The following is a 10,450-nucleotide window of genomic DNA, read 5'->3' on the forward strand; positions in this document are numbered from 1 at the left end:
TAGTAAAATGTTGGATCCGTCAAAGCCGAATCCGGATCCGGATATCTTGATTTTTTAGTCTAGATATCCGGATCCGTAAATTTTATTAATAACTATTTCAAAAATAGTAATATATATATATAAAAACTAATTTTATTTAATATATTTTCATTTTTATAATAGTATAAATTTTTTAATATTATACATAGAAATAATTAAAACATTATATATATTTTTATTTTTAAATTATTGTTAATATTTTATATATATTAATATTATTTTTTTATTTATTTTAAGGATCCAAATCCGGATCCGGATATCCGCCGGATATTATAATTTTTAGAAGGATATCCGACACCCGGATATCCGCGAACCCCGGATCCGGATAAGGATAGTAAAATTATGGATCCGCCGGATAAGGATCCGGATCCGGATATCTTAAAATTGCCTGGATACCCGATCCGTCCCAGGCCTAGGTATATAAATCTATTTTGGTTACATTCGGGTACCCGAGATACTTCGATTCGGGTCGGGTTCGGTTTCGGTTCTTTAGATACCAAAATTTTGAACCCGTTCGGATATTTAATCAATTTCAGTTCGGGTTTGGTACTGCTTTTTCGGATCGGGTTCGGTTCGGTTCTTTGGATCCGGGTTTTTTGCCCAGCCCTATACTACCTTGTTTCGAAAAAAAAAATTATATTTTATTTTTGTTAGAAAATATATTTAAAAAATAAAAAATATACTATCTCCGTTTCAGAATGATTCATGTTTTAGAAAAAAAAAAATCCTAAAAGATTCGTATTTTACTTTTTTCAATGTATATAATACTAGCAAAGTGTAAATTTAAAAAACATTAATTGTGTTTGTTGAATTTTGATTGGTTAAAAATCATAGGAAATAAGTAAACATGAAAAACAATGCATTTATTATCAAAAATTTACATGTTTTTTAAACAAGTGTGAAAACTCTAGAATATAAATCGTTTTGAAACGGATGGAGTATTGTTTTGTGATTAATTAAAAATAATTCAATAATAGTTAAATACAACTAATTGGTAAAAATTTATAGTTTACCATTATTTCCTTATATGAAATATATTAAAAATGTAAAATATATATCTTTAAAAAAAATTTGTGTTTCTCAAAAAATACATTTTATAAAAACCTTTAGCAATAGTAATATAGTAAAATTATTTTAAATTAGTTATATATAAATATTTTGTGCCCCATATAAAATATTTTTCTAGATCCGCCCCTGCCTCAGAGTGTGTAGCATTGTTTGACTTAATTTAACCAAATATCTTACACTTACATGTTCAAAATTATTTTACAAACAAAAATTATAAAATTTGTATGGGGCACGTGCCCCACCCTCTATTCATGTAGATCCTCCCCTGGTGATGAATGTAGTGACCATATCCATATAAAAATAACGAAATCATCTCAGGGCAGTCATTCTATAAATTAAAAAGTTCTTTATGACCCTCTACCCTTTGAAGTTTCATATCATCCAAACGCTGGTTAACTTCTTGCATCCAATCTAAAATACAAAAGCTAAACATGTTGTGATAACTCACGTATTTCCACGTCCTGGACTAAACTTATAAAATTCTTTTTTTTTTTTGAAACTAAAACTTATAAAATCTTTCTTTTTAGAGAAAAAAACTTATAAAATTTTTTCAGTGTAATATATATATCACCATTTTACTTGTCCATTATGTGACTTCAACTTGGTCGACGAAAAAACCTTTGCTGATTCAGATATAAGACGTCCCATCCGAGGTTTCGCTTCATGTCACTTCTTCACATCCAATGCAAATGCTATGATATATTCCAGGATATTAACAAATGAAAATGTTAGTTTTATTTTATAATCGTGATTTTCCTATTTTATGCATGCTAATTAATAATGGAAAATAAATAAAAACATCAATCTAATAAATGATCAAATCTTAAGAATTAATTAATTTGTTCCACTAAGAAAGATTATTAAATATTTTGGAGAATGTTTTTCTTAGTATAAAAATGATTGATCTTATCAGATCTTTCCATCATCTTAAAAAAGATCTTTAAAGTTTATTATTGCAGATAGAAAATTAATTGTAACATTTATCTTTTCTTAATAATTATTATAAAAATAAACATAACTAAATCAGCCAAACAATTATTATTTTTACATATATTTGAATTTTAATTTATATGGTTAACTTTGGGTTATTCTATTATCTCTATTGACAAGTGGTTTTGAAAAGCGTGACTTCATGATGTAATGTTATTAAAAATCCTAGTACATCTGTAAGCAATGTATATCTCCCCTGTTATTAGAACCTCCGAACGAATTGGCCCCAAACTCTGATCTTTTCAAACTGATTTAGAAAAATTGTTTTTAACTTTTATTAACAAAACATTAACTCTTCCGCTGATGCTAATTGCTGATATCATCTCCAATGGTTTATTCTATTTTAGAGTAGTTTTCACTCTAAAATAATGTTACTCTCAAATAGAGTATAGTTTCTCTTCAATGGTTTACTATATTTGACTCTAAAAAATAATATTCTTAAATACATCTTTTCATTTTTATAAGTAATATCTTTTACTTACAAAATTTACAAATTGACTCTTTATATTTTATTTTTCACAAAATTTTCATAAATTATATATTTATATCAAACATTTATTATATTAAAACTTACATTACATTTTACTAATAAGTAATAACATACTACATTTTAACTTAAACATCTCTATTAGTATATCTTTCCCACAAGTGATCAATTAACGAATTTCAGAGTGTGAAATGATTTTTTTTATCTTTGATTTTTTTCTAAATCGACCAAAAAGACGTGGTCAACAACATGAACAAGAAGCTACTCCTTCGTTTACCTCATTTGGACAATATTTTAACAATCTTGCTCGATCTGGAAGCAATTTTACCAGAAAAATAAGTCACTATTATCTATGGTTTTAATTTTATTTTGAGTTACTTATTTTTAATTTTAGTATTTGTTTTTTTTTCTAATCTTTAAAAAAATATTTTTAATTTTAGTGCTTGTTTTCTTTGGCTAATAATAATAAATTTTAAATGCTTATATATATTGTGTTAAACATAATTATGTGTTGTTTGAATAATTAAATTAAATAAATAGTTACAAAATAAAAAGATTGAAAAATAAAAGGATTAAAGTATAAATAAAAAAGTTACACTCTATAATAGAGTAAGAAATAGAATTACTCCAAATATAGAGTAAGAAATACACTACAAGAAAACAGCAAGGATTCTGAGGGAAAAAATCGTCGGAATTTCGTCTGAATATCGTTATTCCGACGACATACCGACGAAACAAGTCGTCGGAAATAATTCCTCGGAATTTCTTCTTTCCTCAGAAATCCCTCGGAATTTTCCGATGGAATTCCGAGGAAACAAACTTCCGAGGAAATTCCGAGGATCACTAGTTTGTCGGAAATGTCCTCGGAATATACCGAGGGAGAACTTCGTCGGGATATTTCCTCGGACGTTCATCGATCGATGCGTTTTTGGACATATATACATCGATCGATAGGAATATACCGACGGACATATTCCTCGGAATATTCCGAGGGAAATGTCCCTCGGTATATTCCGAGGAACAGGTCCCTCAGTATATTCCGAATGTTTTTTTGTAAATAGATCGATCGATGGATTTATGTCCAAAAACGCATCGATCGATCGCGTAAAAAATATAATTAATTTCCTTGGAATGTAAAAAATATTAATTTTTTAAAAAAAATAAAATTTCTGAAATTTAAATTCGAAAATATGGAATTAAAATTAAAATTGAAATCATATTAATTAATATTCAAAGTTTCACAAATAAAAATAAAACATTCCGAGTTTTTGGAAAAAAAAAAACTACGGGTCTGGCACGTCCGGGAACACCTCGTTCGGGTACATCCTCTGCATCATCTCCATCATTTGCTGGTTCAACCTCCTCTGTGCCTCATAGCCCGCCTGTTGAGCCGCCATCTGGGTCTCCAACAAAGATATACGATCATCTTTGTCCTTCAACTGAGCCGTAAGTACTTCTGGATCAACAAAGGGCGGTGGTGCAGAAGAAGGAGGAACCGACCGGGTGCGACGACCCAATCCGACCAAACGTCCCTTCTTCTTTGGAACCGACTGAATAGAAAATAGTCAAATTTATAAATTTAAACCAAGAAATAAATGAATAGAACTTTTAAAAAAAAGAACTTACGGATTCAACGATTTCGTTGATTCGAAACCGGGACAAGTTGGTCGAAGCCGTCGAAGCGTCATCCTCGGTTTGAAGCTGAGACACTTCGTCTACCACCTGAGTTTGGACCAGGTCGACCACGTCCCTCACAAGACCGTCATCAATCTGGCCGGTCTTCTTGTTGGTATACGCCCTCCTCATTAGGGCGAGATCATCAACCGGCTCGCCATCATTTTCTTCCGCCTTGAAAAAAAACATAAATTAAAGAAACATTAGAAATTAGAAGAAATGCACAATAAATTAAAATTCTGAAACTCAAATAATTGAAGAAAAAGCGGTTGAACTTACCATGCGATCTCCCAGAGTGGCAATAGATTGAGCACCCAAGTTATGCTTGTAGATGCCCTTCCCTTTACGGTCGCTCCTGCGGTTGGTGGAGTTGGTGGAAGAAGTTTCTTTCGTCTCTTCCTTATCCCAATGCGCACACAACTCCTTCCAGACCGTGTCGTTCATCGACTTTGGGACCTTTTAATAAAAAAAAAAGAAAATAGTTTAATAAATTAAAAAATAGTTTAATAAATTAAAAAATTGTTTAATAAATTAAATCGAACCTTATTGATTTCCCACTTCTTCTTCCACTCGTGGATCTGCTTCCCATAGTTGTCCATAACTTTATGGACGAAGTGGTGATAGATAAAGAGCGTCTCATCGGAATTCCAGTTGAACTCTTGCTGAAAAAAAAACACAATTAGTAGAAAATTTATATTAAAGATTAAAAATATAAGTAAAAAATTAGAATACTTACCGCAAACTGACGAAACCACAGAACCTGCTTGTCGGTAGGAAGTGAGTGAAAGTCGGATGTCCACTGTCGAGGGCCGAGTACATCATACGGTTGATCCATGCGCTGATCCCGTTCCCGGATCGGTTGAACCTAATAAAAAGAATAAACGGTTAATAATGAATCCAAATTTAAAGAAAAAAAATGTTTAATTACCATGTTTGACCCCGTCCATGTGGATACGGAGTGAGATACGGAAGATGGTCACGACCGGGCTGTTGAACCAACTCCGCAACACGCATCACTCCCGGAGGACCCGGAGGAACAGGAGCGGATGCAGCAGCGGGAGCGAGAGGAGCAGGAGCGGGTGCAGCAGAGGGAGATGTATGGTTGGAGCTGTGGGGCGAAGGGGAATCCTGAAAATGGCTGGAATCCCGAGACTGGCTCCCCGTACCACCACGACCACGACGCTGTCGAGGCCGGGTCTGATCATCATGAGACCTGTAAATTAAAAAAATATATTTAATAAATAGAGAAATATATAAATTAATTTTTTTTTAAAAAAAAATCCCAAATAATTTAATCACAAAAAAGATTTATATATATTAAAAATATTTAATAAATATATAAAAATAGTTCTAATAAACAAAAAATAGTTTTAATAAATAAAAATAGTTTAATAATTACAAAAAATAGTTTTAATATATATATATATATTAAAAATATTTTTAAATCCCAAATAATAGTTTTTAATCACAAAAAAGTTTTATAGATATTTAAAATGTTTTGTAAAATCCAAAAAATCGAATTTATATACAAATTTTTTTTTGTAAAATCCAAAAAATCAAATTTATATAGAAAAATCGATTTGTAAAATACAAAAATCGATTTTATATACAAAAATCGATTTTATAAATACAAAAAAAATAAAAAAATTATAAAAAAATTCTAAATCAATTCAACAAAACAAATTATTCAACCAAATCATAATTCTAAACCTATTATACAACCAAATCACAATCCTAACCAATCACCCTAACAAAAATCTATAAAAACAACACAAAAACCTAACAAATAGAACCTAAGAGAGTGGGATAGGGTCCTTACATGATTTGTGTAAGAGAAGGGGGAGATCGCCGGAGATATCGTCGGATTTCAGGGGGAAATCGCCGGAGAGAAGAGAGGAGTCGCGCAGAGGAAGAAGAGAGAAATGGGGAAGAAGAAGAGGCTCGTGGTTATAAAACCTAGGGTCCGACGGACATTATCCGTCGGAATTCCGTCGGAATTCTAATTAAAATTTTCGCGAAATATTTTCCCGGTTAAATGAAAATATTCCGAGGAAATACCGAGGAACTAGTGTTTGGGGTTTCAAAACATCAATTTTTTTGCCGTATTTCATTTCTTATACAATTGTAATGCATACCATTGAGGATTCTTTGTATAGATGAGCATAAACCATGAAATAACAAATTTCAAAACTAATTGAAAGTATTCCCTTTACCGTTCATTAAAAAGTATAAGTGTTTCTCTTATGTTGTGGGATTTCGTTCATACAATCGGAAAAGTGTTAATTATACGGTAAGGAACAAATATTTGACTTCATAATGAACGTAAGACACTTAATAAGGGTTATATAGGTGTTATTCAAACCGCAAAAAGTTGTTTTCGGTTTAAAAACCCTATTTCCTCGAAATTTCCTCGGATTATTCCGAGGGAACTCCGAGGAAACCCTCTTCTTCCTCGGAATTCCTCGGAATATTCCGAGGAAATTCCGAGGAACTAGTGTTTGGGGTTTCAATACGTCAATTTTTTTTTATAAACGGATCGATCGATGTATATATATCCAAAAACGCATCGATCGATCACTAAGATGGACCGGACCGTAAGAATGTGATCGATCGATGAGATTATCCAATCGATCGATCGAGAATCTCAAGTGTTCCTCGGAATGTCCTCGGAAAATCTGTAAGTTTTTTATAAACGAATCGATCGATGGATATATGTCCAAAAACGCATCGATCGATCACTAAGATGCACCGGACCGTAAGAATGTGATCGATCGATGAGATTATCCCATCGATCGATCGAGAATCTCAAATGTTCCTCGGAATGTCCTCGGAAAATCTTGTAAGTTTTTTTATAAACGAATCGATCGATGGATATATGTCCAAAAACGCATCGATCGATCACTAAGATGGACCGGACCGTAAGAATGTGATCGATCGATGAGATTATCCCATCGATCGATCGAGAATCTCAAATGTTCCTCGGAATGTCCTCGGAAAATCTTGTAAGTTTTTTTATAAAGGGATCGATCGATGGATATATGTCCAAAAACGGATCGATCGATCACTAAGATGGACGAAAGCGTAAGAATGTGATCGATCGATCCGTATTTGTTCAAAAACGCATCATTTGATGCGTGTGCGGGAAACAGAATTATAAGGCAAAACCCGACCTTTTTTGGATCTAAACATCAGAACTCTCATCCCCTCCGATTTTCCCTATAATTCCCCCCCCTTTCTCTCTCTATAATCATCCGATTTGAACAATTTTGGGCTCTATTCCCCTTGATTTTTCGAGCTCTACCTGATTCCTACACTCGTTTTCACCCTAAGACAGGTATACTCCGCGAATCTCCACATTCTGAAATCGTGTTCTTGAGCAATTTTTTGGGTTTTGTGAATTTCTTATTTCCGTGTTGATTCCTTGATCAAATATGCATGAAACAGATGTTTAAACATGGAATAGAACACAATTGTCTGTGATCAACGAGTTTGGAACAGGATTTGAGATGATTTAGGGATTGAGAATTTTTTTCAATTTGGTTTTTTTTATCACAACTCGATTTCGCCTTTCATTTTCATGTTGCTTTGAGTTCTTAATTGATTATAACCATGTTGAGAGCAATGATTCTATTTTGTAGAGAATGAAGCGCACGAAAACATCAGCAAAGAAGAACACACAAGAAGAGGGTTCGTCTCAGCGAGAGAAGCAAAGGCCAAAGAAGTGGGATAAGTCTGATACCACCCACTACAACAACATGAAGAAGGTAGCCGTTCCGGCTACACAACTAGCATGTCCTGAGACGATGACAATATTGGGAATCAAAGCAGACATTGAAGGGCTGTTCCAGAACATGGGTCTAGGCCAACTATGCAACCTCAACGAACCCACTTATCCGGAGTTGGTACGCCAGTTCATAGCATCCGCATACGTCAGCCGTCCCGATGATAGCCATCAGGAAGGTTTTCTGGCATTCGTAGTGCAGAAAGTATACTATGAGGTATCTTTCACAGACCTCTGCGGACTATTTGGATTGAGTGCAGGGGAGAGGACATCTGGTCTTTATTGGACTTCAGAGCTGTTGAACTTCTGGGAAACGATTGGCACAGGGGTTTATAGATCTTCTCAGGCAAAGGAGTCACTTATCCGGAGCCCAGTACTGAGATATGCCACACGCCTCATTGGCTCATTGCTATACGGGACAACCACAGCCGCATCAGTCACGCAATGGGAGTTGTGCCTCCTGTACCAAGGTGTGAGGCATTTGCTACCGGCATTTGGAAACTCTACATTCCCACCTGCTACTGCCTTCAACATGGGAGCGGTGCTGGCCGCAAACTTAGCAGGATACAAGGGGAAAGTAACCAAATCCAAGAGCAATGCATGTGGATTTGGTGCAGTGATTACTCGGATCCTTAGACATGTGGGTGTAGACTGCGAGAACCAGCAGGTAGCACTGGACAGATCGAACAACATTGCTTGGAACTACCTGGATGTCATTTCTCTAGTAAGTAAGGAGTTCATAGCTGGTCCCCACTCGAGGATCGATCGGGATGGTCCTTACGTCTACGTATTCCAGGACCGAGCGAAGAAAACACTCTACTGCCACCTGCCTCAGATCGGCCTGACTGCTCTACTTTCAGAGGCTGCAGTTGAGTTCCTACCCCCTGCTACCGCACTAGTAGACAAGCCATCCTTCTTCACGCCAAAATATCAGACCAAAGGCAAGGCCGTGGTTGATGAAGAAGGAGAAGATGAGGCTGCACAAGCCATTCCAGATGATTCACAACCCCATCAGCTACTCCCATCAGACTCCAGCCAGTACAAGCTGCAAGAGCTTCCACCGAACGCCACTTCGCGCCAGCAACAACATTGGAGAGATCAGAGCATAAAGACAAACAACGACATGCTACACAAGATCTGGGCTGCCATTTCACGTATCAGGCCGTGTCGTTGCCAAAAGGATGATGTAGTTCATCGGGACAACTCTCCATCCAGCTCTGGTTCGGGTTCGAGTGGTACACACAGGGTAAGAAAGAGGTCCAAGAGACCCAACGATGCAGGAACATCTGGAGCAGGAGACGAGGAGTAGGAGCTATCACCGGCCAGTATTGCCATTTGATTTCCGACCGCGCTATTTTATTTTCTTTTCTATTCTAACGTTTTATGGTCTTATTTTCTGTTAATTTTGAACTTAGTTTTTTTTTTTTCTTAATTATGAGTTCGTATTTCTTTTACATGGTTTCTTCGTTTTATTTGGTTGTGTTTTGAGTAGTTTTTAATTCGTATTCAGCTTTGCCTTGCTAGATAAACCAAATAACTAATATCCGAGGAAAGAGGTTATATCAAGTGTTCCTCGGAATTTCCTCGGTATTTCTTAAAAAAAAAAAAAAAATCAATGGTAGTCTGTTTCCGAGTCATCATCACCAGATGAATCTGAATCTGGATCTTGGTGAAACTCTCCAATCACTGGTTCATCCTCTACGTGAACGACGGCTTCCTCTCCAAAGTCGGTTAAATCGACAACAAGGCCAACTCCAGCTAAATCTTCTGCTGCACTTAAGTTGCCGGATGTGCTTGGTTGTAGTGGGTCTTCCAGCTCAGAACTTCCCTGAACTCGGCCTCTCGGGTTGAGTCTTGTAACAGTAACCCATGGATCATCTCTGTTCCTTACCCGGGGGTACTTGATATAACAAACCTGTAACATTTAGAAAAATTATAAATTAATACACATGATGATGAATCATTCTGAATAATTAACATTTAATTACCTGATCGGCCTGAGAAGCAAGAATGAAAGGATCATAATATTGCAGCTTTCGCCTCGAATTTACTGATGTAACACCAAATGCATCTGTTCTCACACCTCGATCTGGAGTGTTGTCGTGCCAATCACAATAGAAAACAGTACAGCGCAATCCAACCATGCCCAAATACTTGATTTCCAAAATCTCATGTATGTGTCCGTAGTATACATCATCTCCTGATGCAGAACAAACGCCAGCATCATAAGTCGTACTCGAACGTCTCCTCTTCTGAGTTGTGAATGCATATCCTCGAGTACAAAATCTCGGATATGACTTCACAACAAAGTTTGGTCCAACGACCATCTCACGTATCCAATCGTCAAATGTTTCACCTCTGGCCAAACCAGCAGACACCTATTAATAGCACATATATATATGTTATATCAA

This window comes from Brassica napus, chromosome C2 (genome assembly GCF_020379485.1).
Source record: "Brassica napus cultivar Da-Ae chromosome C2, Da-Ae, whole genome shotgun sequence".
NCBI lineage: Eukaryota > Viridiplantae > Streptophyta > Magnoliopsida > Brassicales > Brassicaceae > Brassica > Brassica napus.